Genomic DNA, 18,803 nt, shown 5'->3' on the forward strand with positions numbered 1-18,803 from the left:
TAAGCTGTAATAAAATACTAATATTAGACAGCATTTCTTTGTGAGGACTAACATCCTTGTAAAATGTGTAATATGGTTCTTAGGAATGAATAAGCATGCAATAAATAATAGCCATCAATATTATTGTGGTATATTATTATTATCAATCCATTCTACCTTTCTCCTACATGTCTACTTGCCCTTCTTTTGCTCAAGTGTGATGACACCTCTCCTCATTCCTTACATCTGCAAATAAAATCACCATTCACACAATCCTCAACTGACACAGTAGTGATAACTTTGTTGGGGGGGGGATAGGGAGCAGGTAACAGGGATGAAAGAATTCCTTCAAAATATGTACAGAGTGACTTCACAACTTGCACAGATACAGATTCTAATAAAGGAACATAAATGGTAAGGTTTGACAGAGTTTCTTTCTACTATGAAGAACAGGGCTATTTCTTCTATGGGCAAATGTCTGGTTGCAGAATCAAACATAACTGGGAAGTCGATCTGGTAACTGGTCAGATACTGATTTAATTATTTTTAATGACTCACGAATCCACTGGGGATAGTTTGCATTTGCAATAAACAATTTACCAGCCTACAGAAGACATGTCATTTTTCAGACTGACATTCTCCTCTATGGTTGTTTCTTTCACATAGCCCTAATAATGCTAGTGTGGGTTTTGAAAAGTCTTAGGAAATTTTATTTAGAATTGTTCACATTTTTTCCTGTAATATTATGGGACACTCTATTTGCTCAAGTCCAAAAGAAATAGCACTGATCTTGCTTTTAGTAAAACCTCAGCTATTTGCTGTAGAAACTTGGGCATATTTTCAACCTCTTCCTGCCTTATATCCTTCATGATTAGAGAAGGGATATTTGTGTGTCTGTTTGTGGTTATATATATCAACATAGCTACTACTTTTGAAGGAGAATTAGAGATACGGTTCTGTTCATTTTTGGTTCCTTTTCAGTTCTAGCATAGTTCCTGGTATATGTCAAAATATGATGTATTCAATAGTGATAAAATAACTATCATTTATTAAACATTTACTCTATGCAGTGTTCTGGACATGCTAACATCAAATAAATCATTGTTGAATGGTGGACTGAATGCACTGTGAATAAATCATTTATTTGCATTCCATCAGTCAAACTTATTAAAAAAAAAAAAAGCAGAACAACATTGTACTAGGTAGGCAGTATCATGATGCTTATTCTACAGATGAAAGCTCTGAGGCTGAGAGAGGTAAGGCCACTGTCCTAGGATAACACAGCTAAAACATTTTGACATTGGCATTAGGACTCAGAATTGGAGAGAAAGGATGAAAGAAAACAAACTTACACAAGAATGGGAAACCAGCAGCAATAATAGTGCAACAGCATAGAGCACAACACAGGACATACTTTTCCCCCAAACAGACCTCCCCTCATTTTCCTTAGCTGGCATTGCAATGACGGACACGTCAGTCTATGTAATATCCATTTCACAGCCTGTGTTAATGGTAGCTGCCAAAATGATTTGTAGCAAAGCTCCACTTCTTCAAACAATTATTGCAAGCTAGAGCAAGCAAATTTAATTACCTTCTGAGCTGAAACAACCTCAGAAGTACTGCTGCTTTGTTATCTTCCTGCTCTGAGTGATGGACTATCCATGATCTGCCAGAATTGGACATGACTCTACAAGTGGAAGGAGGGAAATGAAACTGAGGGTGTAAAATATAGCAAACCCATGCAGATATAATCCTGGCTAACAAAGAATTTTGCAAAATGTATTGCCCAGTGTGTGTCCACTCTGTGTGTGTATCTTGCAAGTTTCACATCAGGCAGTAAGTCTTAAATCCAATCTGGATATCTAATGCTACTGATGCTTAGGTATCTAGAGTAAGATTAATATCAGAACTTAATGATAACAAGAAGACATGAAGAGAATGAGAGTACTCCCATCTGGAAACAATGACCACATGACAACTTTTGCCAAACTACAGTGATTATTAACAAAACATTTGTTTGCTAATTATCAATTCATTTATCCTACTTCAGAGGCCCATAAGGTAGATACATATTTCAAAAACAATTAGGCTCTTTAAAAATGTATTCAAACATTTCACTATATAGGACTTGTACTCTGTTTTGCTGGAGCAGCTGTGAAGAGATACCCCACAACCAAGGTACAAGAAACCCAAGTAAGACAGTAGGTGTTGCGAGAGGGCATCAGAGGGCAGACACACTGAAACCATACTCACAGAAAACCAGCCAATCTGATCACACAGACCACAGCCGTGTCTAACTCAATGAAACTAAGCCATGCCATGTGGGGCCACCCAAGATGGACAGGTCATGGTGGAAAGATTTGACAGTATGTGGTCCACTGGAGAAGGGAATGGCAAACCACTTCAGTATTCTTGCCTTGAGAACCCCATGAAAAGTATGAAAAGGCAAAATGATAGGATACTGAATGAGGAACTCCCCAGGTCAGTAAGTGCCCAATATGCTACTGAGATCAGTGGAGAAATAACTTCAGAAAGAATGAAGGGATGGAGCCAAAGCAAAAACAATATCCAGTCGTGAATGTGACTGGTGATAGAAGCAAGGTCCAATGCTGTAAAGAGCAATATTGCATAGGAACCTGGAATGTTAGGTTCATGAATCAAGGCAAATTGGAAGTGGTCAAACAGGAGATGGCAAGAGTGAACGTCAACATTCTAGGAATCAGCAAATTAAAATGGACCGGAATGGGTGACTTTAACTCAGATGACCATTATATCTACTACTTTGGGCAGGAATCCCTTAGGAGAAATGTTGTCCATCATGGTCAACAAAAGAGTCTGAAATGTAGTACTTGGATGCAATCTCAAAAACGACTGAATGATCTCTGTTAGTTTCCAAGGCAAACCATTCAATATCACAGTAATCCAAGTCTATGCCCCAACCAGTAACACTGAAGAAGTTGAAGTTTAACAGTTCTATGAAGACCTACAAGACCTTTTAGAACTAACACCCAAAAAAGATGTCCTTTACATTATAAGGGACTGGAATGCAAAAGTAGGAAGTCAATAAACACCTGGAATAAGAGCCAAATCTGGCCTTGGAGTACAGAATGAAGCAGAGCAAAGACTAATAGAGTTTTGCCAAGAGAACGCACTGGTCATAGCAAACACCCTCTTCCAACAACACAAGAGAAGACTCTACACACGGACATCACCAGATGGTCAACACCGAAATCAGATTGGTTATATTCTTTGCGGCCAAAGATGGAGAAGCTGTATACAGTCAGCAAAAACAAGACCAGGAGCTGACTGTGGCTCAGATCAGGAACTCCTTATTGCCAAAATCAGACTTAAATTGAAGAAAGTAGGGAAAACCACTAGACCATTCAGGTATGACTTAAATCAATCCCTTATGATTGTACAGTGGAAGTGAGAAATAGATTTAAAGGACTAGATCTGATAGACAGAGTGCCTGATGAGCTATAGATGGAGGCTTGTGACATTGTACAGGAGACAGGGATCAAGACCATCCCAAAGAAAAAGAAATGCAAAAAAGCAAAATGGCTGTCTGAGGAGGCCTTACAAATAGCTCTGAAAAGAAGTGAAAAGCAAAGGAGAAAAGGAAAGATATAAGTATCTGAATGCAGAGTTCCAAAGAATAGCAAGGAGAGATAAGAAAGCCTTCCTCAGGGATCAATGCAAAGAAATAGAGGAAAACAAAGAATGAGAAAGACTAGAGATCTCTTCAAGAAAATTAGAGATACCAAAGGAACATTTCATGCAATGATGGGCTCAATAAAGCACAGAAATGGTATAGATCTAACAGAGGCAGAGGATATTAAGAAGAGGTGGCAAGAATACACAGAAGAACTGTACAAAAAAGATCTTCATGATCCAGAGAATCACGATGGTGTGATCACTCACTTAGAGCCAGACATTGTGGAATGTGAAGTCAAGTGGGCCTTAGAAGGCATCACTACGAACAAAGCTAGTGGAGGTGATGGAATTCCAGTGGAGCTATTTCAAATCCTGAAAGACGATGCTGTGAAAGTGCTGCACTCAATATGCCAGCAAATTTGGAAAACTCAGCAGTGGCCACAGGACTGGAAAAGGTCAGTTTCCATTCCAATCCCAAAGAAAGGCAATGCCAAAGAATGCTCAAACTAGCACACAATTGCACTCATCTCTCACACTAGTAAAGTAATGCTCAAAATTCTCCAAGCCAGGCTTCAGCAATACGTGAACCGTGAACTTCCGGATGTTCAAGCTGGCTTTAGAAAAGGCAGAAGAACCAGAGATCAAATTGCCAACATCCACTGGATCATGGAAAAAGCAAGAGAGTTCCAGAAAAGCATCTATTTCTGCTTTACTGACTATGCCAAAGCCTTTGACTGTGTGGATCACAATAAACTGTGGGAAATTCTGAAAGAGATGGGAATACCAGACCACCTGATCTGCCTCTTTAGAAACCTATATGCAGGTCAGGAAGCAAGTTAGAACTGGACATGGAACAACAGACTGGTTCCAACTAGGAAAAGGAGTACATCAAGGCTGTATATTGTCACCCTGCTTATTTAACTTATATGCAGAGTACATCATGAGAACGCTGGGCTGGAAGAAGCAAAAGCTGGAATTGAGATTGCCAGGAGAAATATCAATAACCTCAGATATGCAGATGACACCACCCTTATGGCAGAAAGTGAAGAGGAACTAAAGAGCCTCTTGATGAAAGTGAAAGTGGAGAGTGAAAAAGTTGGCATAAAGCTCAACATTCAGAAAACTAAGATCATGGCATCTGGTCCCATCAGTTCATGGAAAATAGAGGGGGAAACAGTGGAAACAGTGTCAGATTTTATTTTTCTGGGCTCCAAACTCACTGCAGATGGTGATTGCAGGCATGAAATTAAAAGACGCTTACTCTCTGGAAGGAAAGTTATGACCAACCTAGATAGCATATTGAAAAGCAGAGACATTACTTTGCCAACAAAGGTCCATCTAGTCGAGGCAATGGGTTTTCCAGTGGTCATGTATGGATGTGAGAGTTGGACTGTGAAGAAGGCTGAGCATCGATGAATTGATGCTTTTGAACTGTGGTGTTGGAGAAGACTCTTGAGAGTCCCTTGGACTGCAAGGAGATCCAACAAGTCCATTCTAAAGAACATCAGTCCTGGGTGTTCATTGGATCGGCTGATACTAAACTTGAAACTCCAATACTTTGGCCACCTCATGCGAAGTGTTGATTCATTGGAAAAGACCCTGAGGCTGGGAGGGATTGGGGGCAAGAGGAGAAGGGGACTACAGAGGATGAGATGGCTGGATGGCATCACTGACTCGATGGACAGGAGTTTGAGTAACCTCCAGGAGTTGGTGATGGACAGGGAGGCCTGGCGTGCTGTGATTCGTGGGGTCACAAAGAGTTGGACAAGACTGAGCGACTGAACTGGAACTGGAACTCTGTTTTAAAATTGGTAAACTCATAAGATATTGTGAAGCATGGACAGTTCAGTCTTCAGTGTTTTATAAAAGTTTCCTAAAATCTCATCTGAATGTGTAGTCCATACTCTTACTATGAAGGCATATCACAGTCTCTTTCTCCTCCTCTTTAACTGTTTGCTTCCCTGACCTACCTCTCCTGGTGGCAGAGTTCATTCACTGTCTTGTGGATGTATCCCAAGATCCTAAAATAGTGCCTGGAATACAGTGGGTCCTAAAAAATGTTCATAGAATGCATCAACAAATCTTAATTTTTACTTTTACATCTCCAATGCCTGTGTTACATTATAAATCTCATTCTTCATCTCCTATTATCCCATTTTATTATTTTTTTCCCAGAAAGTTCATTGCTCTTTCCTGAGCATTTTCTCTTTTTTTGCACAGTATTATGTTTCACCTACCTTGGTTTCAGTTTGTGCTCCTTTGTAATTTTATGTTCTTAGCCTTCAAAGAGTATATAGGACTTTGCCACCTGCACAGTGATGGATGGTACTGCTGCTCTGGTTTTCTTACTGTGCCATCTGAGTTTATGTTTGTTGATGGCTCCAGATCCTGGTTTCTCACTTTGGGGCTTCATTTTGACGTTCTCTTTGTATCAAAGATACCAGTTAGAGTGGTATTTTTGTATTTGTGAAATGCTATTCAAAAGTTGCTAGCAGTGTTTTGACTCTAAGGTTGAAGGCATTATTTGACCTCTAGAAAAGGTAATATTTATGTTAAAAAAAATTCATCAAAACTTCCATTAAGTTTCAAAAGATTAAAAAAAAAAAAAAAAAAAAAAAAGGAGAAAAGGAAGAAACTCTCTCTCTATGGCTTTTGAAGAAACTGATTAAAATGAACGATTATGCTTACCTATGGAGGCAGAGACAAGATGCTTTAGAGCAGTGATACCCAAATGTTTTGTCTCACACCTCAGATCCTTTTCCATGGTAAAGTTAGACAAAAATAAGGAGAGAGAAAGGACAGTAGAAAATGAGAAGATTAATGCAGAAAAGTCACAAAACAGAAAATGGATCTCCAGTCTTTGCTAACTCGTTCCTACTTGGATCAGACAATTGTGCCTATCCTGTTTCAGGTTCTGGCTGTACATGCAAAAGACAGACCAGTAAATCCTACTGAATTTCTAGCATCATTTATTTAAAAAAACAAAAAAATATGGCATAGTCAAAAGCTCAAAACTGACTTTGGGAAGAACAGAGAAATTTGGTATGTACTATGGATTTACATAAGCAAGTTGTAGTTTTAACTGTCTCCCCCCACCCACTTCCTTTTTTGAAAGTATAAGAAAGTTTAAAGCTCAACATTCAGAAAACTAAGATCATGGCATCTGGCTCCCATCATTTCCTGGCAAAGAGATGGGAAAACAGTGGAAATGGTGGCTGACTTTATTTTTTTGGGCTCCAAAATCATTGCAGATGGTGATTGCAGCCATGAAATTAAAAGACACTTACTCCTTGGAAGGAAAGTTATCACCCAACCTAGACAGCATATTAAAAAGTAGAAACATTACTTTGCCAACAAAGGTCCGTCTAGAAAAGGCTATGGTTTTCCTAGTGGTCATGTATGGATGTGAGAGTTGGACCAGAAACAAAACCTGAGCACCTAAGAATTGATGCTTCTGAACTGTGGTGTTGGAGAAGACTCTTGAGAGTCCCCTGGACTGCAAGGAGATCCAACAAGTCCATTCTAAAGGAGATCAGTCCTGGGTGTTCATTGGAAGGACTGATGTTGAAGCTGAAATTCCAATACTTTGGCCACCTGATGTGAAGAGCTGACTCATCTGAAAAGACCTTGATGCTGGGAAAGATTGAGGGCGGGAGGAGAAGGGGAGGACAGAGGATGAGATGGTTGGATGGCATCACCGACTCAATGGACATGGGTTCGGGTGGACTCCAGGAATTGGTGATGGACAGGGAGGCCTGGCGTGCTTCTGTTCACGGAGTCACAGAGTCGGAGATGACTGAGCAGCTGAACTGAAGAACCTTCAGGACAACCGAACTTATTTCTAAGATTGCAGGAAAAAACATATTTCCCTTATTGATCTAATCACCATATTTATTTAACGAATGTGCTCCAAGCAATATTTTCTCATATTATTTTTAAATTTGTTTTAAAAGTGATCTTCAAAATAAAACTTTTAAAATTAAAGGAAAAAAGGATTCAAGACAGCAACATAGGATGATACAGAACTCATCTCCTTCCAGGGACACAGGAAGTCTACAGCTGTATATGGAAAATTTTCTCTGAAAAACCTCTTTACATCCCGCAAGTGAAACGGAAACCACACAGAAGACGGAGGAGTGGCAGAGATCTTGCCAGAAACCGCACTGTGGCGCTCAGACCCACAATCCCGAGGAAATTCAAAACCCGCCATCTCTCCACTAAGAGTGAAGGATCTGTATCCCACATTAGGCACCTTAAATTTTAAAACCTGTGCTTGAGAGCCAAGACCCCGTAACATCTGGCTGTAAAAATCCATAGAGCTATTGTCTGAGACTCTCGGGGCTCTGGTGGAATACAAAGGTTCCTTACAAATCAGACGCAGACTTACCTGCCTCAGGGTCTCCACAGAAGCAGCTCTTTGAGAAGCACTCAGACTTTCTGTGAAAGTGGCTCATATGCTAATTTTAAAGTTCGGTTCTGAGGGGAAAGGTCGGCTGGGGTTCAGTCCAGGGACAGAGGCTGGTGGGCACCACCTCCCTGCTCTTGCTCGCGCTCTCTGCCTTGCTGGAGCAGGAGGGTGCCATTTTTTTTTTTAACACGTTTTTCATTTCTTCCTTTCTCCCCCTTCTTTTCTTTTTAATTTTTTGGCAAGTGCTTTCTTAGCTCTCCCTCTCTGCTTCCTTGCAGTCAGCGGGCACCATCTTCTGCTTTCCTTCTACTACCAAAAGCGCCAGCATCTCCTGTAGCGGAACTTGCAGTGTTTCTGGCTGCCACTGAGGAGATGCCCATTGCTCGCCCGGTTTGTGTTCTTGGGTCCTATGGGAAGGAAATGACTGGAGAGACAGTCTTTGGTATGCTCCAGGGCACAGCACAGACGGCCAGGGCAACACTCCCAGCCTTCCTGGGAAAGAAGTCTGCTTGCTGCGCCTGGAGCTTAACCTGAGGGTCTGACTTCCGGTTGGGCGGGGTCTGGAAGCTTCCAGTGTTCTGGGGTACTCCTGACTTGGGCCGCCATCTTTAAGCTCTCAGCTTTTAGGGCTTGCCGGTATCTCCCGTCAAAGACCCTCTATGGTCAGCTGGAGCGGTAAGTTTTGCAACTGTCGACCAGGGAAAATCTCTCTCCTCAAGAACACCTGGCTCCGGCTGCTGTCAGGACTAACACTTCCATCCTACCAAATATTTGCATTGTTTAACAGCTGCTGCCTGAGAGGGTGACTTCCAAGCCTTTTCTATCTAGGTCCTGACTGAAATCCTCCTCTATGGAAACTGACTGGGTTGGACAGCTCCTCCACTACATGGCACCCCACTCCAGTACTCTTGCCTGGAAAATCCCATGGACAGAGGAGCCTGGTAGGCTGCAGTCCATGGGGTCGCTAGGAGTTGGACGCGACTGAGCGACTTCACTTTCAGTTTTTACTTTCATGCATTGGAGAAGGAACTGGCAACCCACTCCAGTGTTCTTGCCTGGAGAATCATAGGGACGGGGGAGCTTGGTAGGCTGCCGCCTATAGGTTCGCACAGAGCTGGACACGACTGAAGCGACTTAGCAGCAGCAGCAGCAGCCACTATTGAGAGCTGTTAAAAATAAAATAGGCTGCTCGGAGAATCACAAAGATTTGGGAGCAAACCAAGAACTGGAGCAAGGCTGAAAATCAGGTAGAAAAGAAAATTTTCTTTTCTTTTTGTAAAGAAAATCAGGTAGTCTCTGATTTTCTTTACAAAAAATAAAATGAGAAAGGTGACCTGCTGTAAGTGAAGTAGTTAAATAATGAAAACTGGTGACCTTTTGGCAGATTCTGTTTTCAGCAATAGATACAATATTATTTATTTCTTCCAAATATTGGTTTTGGCTGAATTCACTCTGAAAACCATTGTTTGTACTTTGGAGAGGTATTTTTTTATGCCTTGATTTGCTCACAAGTGATTGTGTGGCAGCGTCTCCCCAGGATGAATGTTCTTTGTACCTTCTACTGCAGAAAAAGTTGTGAAAAAACATACAGACCTTGCATGGGCTTCCTGACCTTCTATACTGGTGCTCAGTCCACAGCCTATGTATTAGCCATTTGGTTAATGTGGGGCACTGGTTAAGCTTGGGTGGCCCAGTTCACACATACTACAAATAGGGCTTCCCCTGAAGGAAGTTTATATTTCCAGCTGTCCATGATTGGGTTGAAAAGTGAGGTGAAACTTATACAGGGAGATAGGAACTTTTATCCTTTCTCACAGCCCCAAAAATAATTGTGAGACTGACTTAAGATATGCGCAGCAGTAAATGGCAGCTTGCAACAAGCAGCAGCGAGTGGTAGCTGGAAGCAAGGTCTTAGTTTCCTGGACTAGGAATCCTAACCACTGGACCACAGGGCCTGCAGTTAGGGCTATAGTCCCTAGTCCCTTGCCTGCCTAACCAATAATGAATAAAGGTAAGGAGGCCGAAGGTAACGAAAAAAGTAAAGAAATTTGTTGAAAAGAGAAGCAAAGGCACAAGGGCAAACTCAGAGAAGAGAGACTTTTGCCTTTGAGAAGTTTAAATTCTTTATAGTGAATAGTGAAAGTCTCTAAGTTGTGTCCAACTCTTTGCGACCCCACGGACTATATGGTCCATGGAATCCTCCAGGCCAGAATACTGGAGTGGGTGGCCTTTCCCTTCTTCAGGGGATCATCCCAAACCAAGGATCACCCAGGTCTCCTGCATTGCAGGCAGATTCTTTACCAGCTGAGCCACAAGGGAAGACCAAATCCTTTATAAGGGAGTCAGTTTTTGTTTTTCCTCAAGCCTTTGTCCTTGCCTGGTTAATTTGTCTCAGGACCCTCCCTGGGGTGCACAGGCACCCCACAACCAAGATGGATCTCAAAGTAAAGGCTCCTTATAGCATGGAATTATCCTCTGACTTTTGACCCCAAGGAGCCTTTCTGTACATGTGTAGTGTCTCCCTTGTCCTGAAAAGAAGGGAGCAGAGATCTCTTAATCCTTTACTCAGACGGGATTTTGCCTGTCTTTGTCCTTGCCATGATTCTTACCTTGAGACATTTATAAGAGACATAGACTGGCTATTTGCATTGTTTCTGTTGTTACTTCCATTTTGGAGGGTAAACAGGACACTGATTATAAAAATTCTTCAACTAGAGCCAGCCTGTCTCTTGTCTCAGGAAATGTAAACATGAGACCGGCTGATTGTAAACATCCAACCTGGAGCCTATCGCTTTCCTACCTCAAGACTAGGACTTTGAAGTATAGAAATATTTTACAAGTTCTTTGTAGGATAAAGTTGGGCCATACAGTAGACATTTCTTCTAGTACAGGTAAGTTACCCACTGTGTCAAACTTTTATTATCCCTATGCCTGCCATAAAGAAACATCCAGAGGACTATCCTCATATGTATGGTGTTTGCTTTCTTTAAAGCATCTCTGCTAGCAATGACAGTTCAGGTCAAGGAAAAAATAAAATTCAACTTTCAAATTCTAGAACTGCAAATGAGATTGGTGAGTATGTGCGCTATTTGCCTCTGTTTCTCTTTTTCTCTCTCTTGCATATTTCTTTTTTTCCTTTCTTATTGTTCTCCTTTGCCTTCTGGTTTCTTCTCTTTTGCCTTCTCTTCCCCTCCCTCCTGCCTCTATTCCTTTCCCTTGTTGTTAGTTTCGCTTTTCCGAGAAGACAAAATTAGATGTGCTAGAAATTTATTAGGAAAAACATCTGTGAAGAATAAACTAGAAAAGGAGCAGATTTTCCCCCTGTTTTTTGGTCATGCAATTCAGCTTTCAGGATCTTAATTCCCCAGTGTGGGAAAATCTTGACCCGGCATATGGAGACTCCAGAGCAAAATCTCCCCGTTAGAGGAATCTCACATTGGGTAAGGTAGCCCAGCTCCATATCCCTGCCTTGCTCAGTCATTGGCTGGAAACAGCCCGGGAGAGCATTAACCTCTATGTGAACACTGTAAGCAGTTCCGAAGGTACAGCAGTTGGAGGCTTTCAGCCAACCGTTTTCTTTGCAGCAGGTTATCTTGAAAGGAGGTCTAAGCAGCACAGTTTCATGACCACCGTGTTGTCTTTCTTCCCTTCTCTTCTACCTTCCTCTTCCTTCCTTCTCACCAAAAGGCCTCAAAGTTCCCCTCATGTTAACAAAAATTTAGATAGCTTTTTTCCTGACTCTTGGTGCCTGACCTTCATTTTCTTAGTGCCTGTACTTAAAAACTTAACCATTAGAAATTAATTCTCTGCCCCTTGAGATGTAATTTTTTCTAAGGGCTCTTTCCAAGTTTGTTCCAGGGATGTCTTTCTCAAGGATCTGGGAACCATTCCTTTGAAATGCATTCATCAGGAAAGGCCATCCCCTCTCTGCCAGATTCTGTAAGAGGGAAGGAGCCTAACTTCTGTGGGTAACTTGCTCCAAATTGCAAAACTGCCTGCTGTCATGAAGATGAGAGAAAGTTTACATTTCCCTTGGTTAACGCCAGTCAGCAAACACAGATGGCCTTTGTCATCTTAGCTCTTAAACCCATCCAACCCTTTGTTTTCTTTCATGGAGTTGAGGTCACACTGTATTCTGGACTCTCTTCCTTATCACAATAATCTTGAATTAAAGGTCTTCCTTGCCTGCTGAAATTTGTCTACTGCAATATTTGCTTTGGTAGTTCCTGCCTTCCCTTTTTCTTTCCTTCTATTAAATATTGCTTGCCAATGATGTGACAGGAATTAGATTAGCATTAGATATATTGGTGAAAAAGATTGTTGTAGTTATGTTCCTTCAAGTAGACAGAAAATAGATGAGTAAACAAATAATGAAAAGTTTAAAATGCAAATTTCCTTTATAGAAGGAAAATAGGTTGATGGTATAAAAAATGAGAAGTAGCCTACTTTACATAAAATATTCAGGACCTCAGAGACATTCTCCTTCTTCAGGTTAGAACCCATAGTTTGGGGTCTAGCAGTTTTGCTCCATATATAATTTTAAGCATATCATCTGCAATCATTATGCTAGCTTTCCAAACCTCATCCTTTTCAGTTATAAAATGAGGATAATAACAAATCCTTTCTTGGAATTATTTGAAGAATGAAATGAGATAATACCTCTAACACACTTAGTGTTTTTATTGCCTGTGTGTAATAAATGTTCAATAATATTCATGATGAAATAATTTGCAAAGATAGTATTCAAAATGTAGATATTTTGTGGTTTTAAATTTTATTTAGTATCATAAAATTAAAAAAAAAAAGAACTCTTTTAAAATATCTCCTGAAATATAGTTAGAGGAATTCTGGTCTGTACTTTTCATTTGGTCACTTACTCATATAATGCCCATAATTATGATTCAACAGTTTAACATTACATGTCTTGCTTCTCTCTTGAAATTATAGTTTTTTTGAAAGCACTGATGAAAAATTACATGCTTTTTATGTTCCCACAGCACTTAGTATAAGTACATTGAATATACACAATAAAAGGTTATTGAATTGAAATTTATACTAATAGTGAAAAATAGTTATTAGTGTGAGTTACCAATTCAAAGTTGTTTCTGTTTTTATAAACATTTTCTTCTTGAGAATCACCTAAGAATATTTGTTTATTCCAAAATATTTCATGCTGGTAAGGGGTTGTGTGGAGCAGAGAATAGAAACATTTTTTTCCACTGAATAGAATGGAAATTGAATTTCACGTAACTTTGTGAAATGTGGCTCTAATTCTTCTTCATTGTGGAATATGAGATCCTGTGCTCTTTATTGTCTTACTTTTAAAAACAGACATTGATTTAAGTAAGCTCTCCCAAACAACATTCTGTATTTCTGCTTTTTGGTTTACTGCCAGCAGTTGGTCTCTGAAGCAACGTTCATGTACGGGCACTGTAGATAGAATAATCAGCATGAGCTGTAGAATAAGACAGACTTGGTTTAGAGTCCCAGCATTTTGTCCTTGAACAGTTACCTCCCTTCCATCTTCATCTGTAAAACAGGAATAGTAATAGTTCCATCAATACAAGGTTATTGTGAGGATGAGTAGGTTACATATGTAAAGTAGTAGATTACTAATGTAAAATACCCAGCTTATGTTCGTGTTCATTCATTCATGTAGGCTCAGTAGTGTTCAATTCTTTGCGTCCGCCTGGACTGTAGCCTGCCAGGCTCCACTGTCCATGCAATTTTCCAGGCAAGAATACTGGAGTAGGTTGCTGTTTCCTACTCCAGGGGATCTTCCTGAGGTGGGGATCAAACCCGTGTCTCCTGCATTGGCAGGCAGATTCTTTACCAAATTCTTTCTGCATCACCTGGGAAGCCCAGTTTACAGGAAACACTAAACAGACTGCACTTCCATTACTTTTCCTATTGCATATGGCATTATTTGGAATTAATTCACTTCCTATCATGTCTTTCCATAAACATATTTTAACACACACATTTTGCTCAGCTATAAATGTGGCCGTGTATATTTAACCATTTTGAATATAGGATCACAATGGAAGTAAAATTACTAGATTGTCTGCAGCCTGTCATTTTATAATTTAAAAGGTCAGTGATTTAATTAATTATCCTCTATGGAAAAGGAGTACGTCAAGGCTGTATATTGTCACCCTGCTTATTTAACTTATATGCAGAGCACATCATGAGAAACGCTGGACGGGAAGAAACACAAGCTGGAATCAAGATTTCCGGGAGAAATATCAATAACCTCAGATATGCAGATGACACCACCCTTATGGCAGAAAGTGAAGAGGAACTCAAAAGCCTCTTGATGAAAGTGAAAGTGGAGAGTGAAAAAGTTGGCTTAAAGCTCAACATTCAGAAAACGAAGATCATGGCATCTAGTCCCATCACTTCATGGGAAATAGATGGGGAAACAGTGGAAACAGTGTCAGACTTTATTTTTCTGGGCTCCAAAATCACTACAGATGGTGACTGCAGCCATGAAATTAAAAGACACTTACTCCTTGGAAGGAAAGTTATGACCAACCTAGATAGCATATTCAAAAGCAGAGACATTACTTTGCCAACAAAGGTTCGTCTAGTCAAGGCCCTGGTCTTTCCTATGGTCATGTATGGATGTGAGAGTTGGACTGTGAAGAAGGCTGAGCACCAATGAATTGATGCTTTTGAACTGTGGTGTTGGAGAAGACTTTTGAGAGTCCCTTGGACTGCAAGGAGATCCAACCAGTCCATTCTGAAGGAGATCAGCCCTGGGATTTCTTAGGAAGGACTGATGCTAAAGCTGAAACTCCAGTACTTTGGCCACCTCATCCGAAGAGTTGACTCACTGGAAATGACTCTGATGCTGGGAGGGATTGGGGGCAAGAGGAGAAGGGGACGACAGAGCATGAGATGGCTGGATGGCATCACTGACTCGATGGACGTGAGTCGGAGTGAACTCCAGGAGTTGGTGATGGACAGGGAGGCCTGGCGTGCTGTGATTCATGGGGTCACGAAGAGTCTCACAGGACTGAGCGACTGAACTGAACTGAACTGATGTATTTTAGGACATCGTTGTGTCCCTTTCCCAGGCATGGGCCTTAAGATTTTAATTAGCCTTCCGTCAGTGATGTGTCCTGATGAATAACACCTCTTTTTCCTGGAAATCATTAGAGCTCCTTCACTGAGACAGTGAGATGCAGGTTGCAGAGATTTTTTCATATCTTTTCTAAAACTGTTAGTTCCACAAATCACTTCATTTCATTTACTCAGTTGTGTCCGACTCTTTGCGACCCCATGGACTGCAGCACATCAGGCTTTCCTGTCCATCACAATTCCTGGAGCTTGCTCAAACTCATGTCCATGGAGTCAGTGATGCCATCCAACCATCTCATCCTCTGTCATTCCCTCCTCCTCCTGCCTTCATTCTTTCTCATCATCAGGGTCTTTTCCAATGAGTCAGCTCTTCGCATCAGGTGGCCAAAGTATTAGAGTTTCAGCTTCAGCATCAGTCTTTTCCAATGAATATTCAGGACTGATTTCCTTTAGGATTGACTGGTAGGATCTCCTTGCAGTCCAAGGCACTCTCAAGAGTATTCTCCAACACCACAGTTCAAAACCATCAATTCTTCAGTGCTCAGCTTTCTTTATGGTCCAGCTCTAACATCCATACATGACTACTGGAAAAACCATAGCTTTGACTAGATGGACCTTTGTTGGCAAAGTAATGTCTCTGCTTTTTAATATGTTTTCTAGGTTGGTCATAGCTTTTCTTCCAAGGAGTAAGCATCTTTTAATTTCATGGCTGCAATCACCATCTGCAGTGATTTTGGAGCCCAAGAAAATAAAATAAAGAAGAATGTGGTAAAAATGTTGGAAAATGTTATTTCTCTGTTACCCTAGTGGCAATTTATTTTAACCAGAAGTGTAATGTGTGTGTGTGTGTGTCAACTAATTTTAGCTCAACCTCTAGAGGTGATTAGTCAGTATGGACCTTCTCTGCTCAGGAACCCACACTCCAGTGGTGGTTTGCAATTAGCATTAGCAATACTGGTAATAATTTTTCATTCATGAATAAAAATCTTCCAAACTCAGCTAGCCCTTTGCTCCAGAGCTCAAAATTAAAAGCTGTAATTATGTGTCCTCCTACTTTATGGATATCTGTTGATAGAGCTGATTTGATGGTTGTCAAAGCTATGATAACTCACTGGGTCAATTTGCAAATAAACATCTGAATGTTTGGTAGACTTTTGTCAAAAGCTTGCAGTTCTTGTAATGATCCTTTTGGTATTAAAGCAGTAAGGAAAAAATGTGTATCTCTTACTTACTTCTAATTACTGAACATTATCAAAAGAACTCCAAATATTTTTAGTTAACGATAGCTATAAAATATATTTCTCCTTTGGGAATTCATAAAATGCATGAAATCTCTCAGTTAGGAAAAGTTGTTTTAATTTGTTTCTTAGTTAAACAAACTTTTTGTTTTCAAACTTATTCAAGCACAGATTTCTGTTTTCCTTAATAAATGTCTATTTACATGATTTTTTTTTTAATTTTATTTTATTTTTAAACTTTACATAACTGTATTAGTTTTGCCAAATATCAAAATGAATCCGCCACAGGTATACATGTGTTCCCCATCCTGAACCCTCCTCCCTCCTCCCTCCCCATTCCATCCCTCTGGGTCGTCCCAGTGCACCAGCCCCAAGCATCCAGTATCGTGCATCGAACCTGGACTGGCAACTCATTTCATACATGATATTTTACATGTTTCAATGCCATTCTCCCAAATCTTCCCACCCTCTCCCTCTCCCACAGAGTCCATAAGACTGTTCTATACATCAGTGTCTCTTTTGCTGTCTCGTACACAGGGTTATTGTTACCATCTTTCTAAATTCCATATATATGCGTTAGTATACTGTATTGGTGTTTTTCTTTCTGGCTTACTTCACTCTGTATAATAGGCTCCAGTTTCATCCACCTCATTAGAACTGATTCAAATGTATTCTTTTTAATGGCTGAATAATACTCCATTGTGTATATGTACCACAGCTTTCTTATCCATTCATCTGCTGATGGACATCTAGGTTGCTTCCATGTCCTGGCTATTATAAACAGTGCTGCGATGAACATTGGGGTACTCGTGTCTCTTTCCCTTCTGGTTTTCTCAGTGTGTATGCCCAGCAGTGGGATTGCTGGATCATAAGGCATGTCTATTTCCAGTTTTTTAAGGAATCTCCACACTGTTCTCCATAGTGGCTGTACTAGTTTGCATTCCCACCAACAGTGCAAGAGGGTTCCCTTTTCTCCACACCCTCTCCAGCATTTATCACTTGTAGACTTTTGGATCGCAGCCATTCTGACTGGTGTGAAATGGTACCTCATAGTGGTTTTGATTTGCATTTCTCTGATAATGAGTGATGTTGAGCATCTTTTCATGTGTTTGTTAGCCATCTGTATGTCTTCTTTGGAGAAATGTCTATTTAGTTCTTTGGCCCATTTTTTGATTGGGTCATTGATTTTTCTGGAGTTGAGCTGTAGGAGTTGCTTGTATATTCTCGAGATTAGTTGTTTGTCAGTTGCTTCATTTGCTATTATCTTCTCCCATTCTGAAGGCTGTCTTTTCACCTTGCTAATAGTTTCCTTTGATGTGCAGAAGCTTTTAAGGTTAATTAGGTCCCATTTGTTTATTTTTGCTTTTATTTCCAATATTCTGGGAGGTGGGTCATAGAGGATCCTGCTGTGATGTATGTCAGAGAGTGTTTTGCCTATGTTCTCCTCTAGGAGTTTTATAGTTTCTGGTCTTACATTTAGATCTTTAATCCATTTTGAGTTTATTTTTGTGTATGGTGTTAGAAAGTGTTCTAGTTTCATTCTTTTACAAGTGGTTGACCAGAGTTCCCAGCACCACTTGTTAAAGAGATTGTCTTTAATCCATTGTATATTCTTGCCTCCTTTGTCAAAGATAAGGTGTCCATATGTGCGTGGATTTATCTCTGGGCTTTCTATTTTGTTCCATTGATCTATATTTCTGTCTTTGTGCCAGTACCATACTGTCTTGATAACTGTGGCTTTGTAGTAGAGCCCGAAGTCAGGTAGGTTGATTCCTCCAGTTCCATTCTTCTTTCTCAAGATCGCTTTGGCTATTCGAGGTTTTTTGTTTTTCCATACAAATTGTGAAATTATTTGTTCTAGCTCTGTGAAGAATGCTGTTGGTAGCTTGATAGGGATTGCATTGAATCTATAGATTGCTTTGGGTAGTATACTCATTTTCACTATATTGATTCTTCCAATCCATGAACATGGTATATTTCTCCATCTGTTAGTGTCCTCTTTGATTTCTTTCACCAGTGTTTTATAGTTTTCTATATATAGGTCTTTAGATTCTTTAGGTAGATATATTCCTAAGTATTTTATTCTTTCTGTTGCAATGGTGAATGGAATTGTTTCCTTAATTTCTCTTTCTGTTTTCTCATTATTAGTGTATAGGAATGCAAGGGATTTCTGGGTGTTGATTTTATATCCTGCAACTTTACTATAGTCATTGATTAGTTCTAGTAATTTTCTGGTGGAGTCTTTAGGGTTTTCTATGTAGAGGATCATGTCATCTGCAAACAGTGAGAGCTTTACTTCTTCTTTTCCAATTTGGATTCCTTTTATTTCTTTTTCTGTTCTGATTGCCGTGGCCAAAACTTCCAAAACTATGTTGAATAGTAATGGTGAAAGTGGGCACCCTTGTCTTGTTCCTGACTTTAGAGGAAATGCTTTCAATTTT

The sequence above is a fragment of the Bubalus bubalis genome, chromosome 7 (assembly GCF_019923935.1).
Source record: "Bubalus bubalis isolate 160015118507 breed Murrah chromosome 7, NDDB_SH_1, whole genome shotgun sequence".
Taxonomy (NCBI): domain Eukaryota; kingdom Metazoa; phylum Chordata; class Mammalia; order Artiodactyla; family Bovidae; genus Bubalus; species Bubalus bubalis.